Source organism: Arachis duranensis, chromosome 10 (assembly GCF_000817695.3).
Source record: "Arachis duranensis cultivar V14167 chromosome 10, aradu.V14167.gnm2.J7QH, whole genome shotgun sequence".
Taxonomy (NCBI): domain Eukaryota; kingdom Viridiplantae; phylum Streptophyta; class Magnoliopsida; order Fabales; family Fabaceae; genus Arachis; species Arachis duranensis.
In genome coordinates this window covers 48008773-48011168 of record NC_029781.3, presented here as the reverse complement: position 1 = coordinate 48011168, position 2396 = coordinate 48008773, and positions in this window count along the sequence as shown.

Below are 2396 nucleotides of genomic sequence, written 5' to 3'. Positions count from 1 at the left end.
ACCAGTGGACGTCCATTGAGGTCTTCCTCAGTGGCGATCACTGCCTCTTCCTGCTCACCAAATTCGACCATGTTGATGGCCTTGCACTCTCCTTTTGGATTCTCTTCTGTATTACTTGGAAGAGTACTAGGAGGGAGTTCAGTAACTTTCTTACTCAGCTAACCCACTTGTGCCTCCAAGTTTCGAATGGAAGACCTTGTTTCAGTCATGAAACTTTGAGAGGTTATGATTAGATCAGAGACCATGGTTGCTAAGTCAGAGTGGCTCTGCTTAGAATTCTCTATCTGTTGCTGAGAAGATGATGGAAAAGGCTTGCCATTGCTAAACCTGTTTCTTCCACCATTATTGTTGTTGAAACCTTGTTGAGGTCTCTGTTGATCCTTCCATGATAGATTCGGATGATTTCTCCATGAAGGATTATAGGTGCTTCCATAGGGTTCTCCCATGTAATTCACCTCTTCCATTGATGGGTTCTCAAGATCATAAGCTTCTTCTTCAGATGAAGCGGCCTTAGTACTGCTTAGTGCAGCTTGCATTCCAGATAGACTTTGAGAAATTATATTGACTTGCTGAGTCAATATTTTGTTCTGAGCCAATATGGCATTCAGAGTATCAATCTCAAGAACTCCTTTCTTCTGATTCGTCCCATTGTTCACAGGATTCCTTTCAGAAATGTACATGAATTGGTTATTTGCAACCATTTCAGTGAGTTCTTGAGCTTCTGCAGGCGTCTTCTTCAGATGAAGAGATCCTCCAGCAGAGCTATCCAATGACATCTTGGATAGTTTAGACAGACCATCATAGAAGATACCTATGATGCTCCATTCAGAAAGCATGTCAGAAGGACACTTTCTGATCAATTGTTTGTATCTTTTCCAAGCTTTATAGAGGGATTCACCTTCCTTCTGTCTAAAGGTTTGGACTTCCACTCTAAGCTCACTCAATTTTTGAGGTGGAAAGAACTTTGCAAAGAAGGCATTGGCTAGCTTTTCCCAAGAGTTCAGGCTTTCTTTAGGTTGTGAGTCCAACCATATCTTAGCTCTATCTCTTACAGCAAAAGGGAATAGCATAAGTCTTGCATTGTTGGCATTGTTGTTGTTTTCGGCTGCCATGTCTTCTTCTTTGAAGATTTCTGTTAGGTTCTCTACAGAGAGTTGTGCTTTAGCTTCTCTTAGCTTTCACTTCAAGGTCCTTTCAGGTTCAGGGTCAGCCTCAACAAGAATACTTTTGTCTTTGCTCCTGCTCATATGAAAGAGAAGAGAACAAGAAAATATGGAATCCTCTATGTCACAGTATAGAGATTCCTTGAGGTGTCAGAGGAAAGGAAAAATAGAAGGAAGAGGAACTTATCAAGAGAGAAGGAGTTCGAATTGTGCATTGAGGAGGAGTGTTAGTCCATGAATAGAAGGATGTGAAAAGAGGTGAAGAATTAAAGTAAAAGATTTTAAAATAATTAAAAGAAATTTTGAAAATTTGATTGGTGATTTTCGAAAACTAATATTGAGAAAGAAATAAAATGATTTTTGAAAAAGATTTTGAAATTAGAAATCAAAAAGATATGATTGAAAATTAATTTTGAAAAAGATGTGATTAATAAGATATGATTGAAAAGTTATGGTTTTAAAGAGATATCATTGAAAAGATATGATTGAAAAACAATTTAAAAAGATTTGATTTTTAAAATTAATGACTTGGCTAACAAGAAAAGATATGATTCAAACATTAAACCTTTCTCAACAGAAAAGGCAACATACTTGAAATGTTGAATCAAATCATTAATTGTTAGCAAGTATTTTTGAAAATGGAAAGAAATTGATTTTGAAAATATATGATTGAAAAGATATGATTTGAAAAAGATTTGACTTTGAAAAATTATGGAAACTTGAAAAAAATTTGCATTAAAAACAAAATCTTCCCTCTTGTGCCATCCTGGCGTTAAACGCCCAGAATGGTATCCAATCTGGCGTTTAACACCCAAAATGCTACCCTTTTGGGCGTTAAACGCCCAGCCAGGCACCCTGGCTGGCGTTTAAACGCCAGTTTTCCTTCCTCATTGGGCGTTTTGAACGCCCAGCTTTTTCTGTGTAATTCCTCTGTTGTATGTTCTGAATCTTCAATTCTCTGTATTATTGACTTGAAAAGACACAAATTAAATTTTTTTTGGATTTTTTAATAATGAGGAATAATCAAAATGAAACTAAGATCAAATAAACAATGCATGCAAGACACCAAACTTAGAAGTTTGTATACTACTGACACTAACAAATTGAGAATGCATATGAGAAACAACAAAACACTCAAGACAAGAGAATTTAAAGATCAGAGCAAGGAAATCATCAAGAACAACTTGAAGATCAATGAAGACACATGAATGAATTCGAAAAATGCAAGAAGAA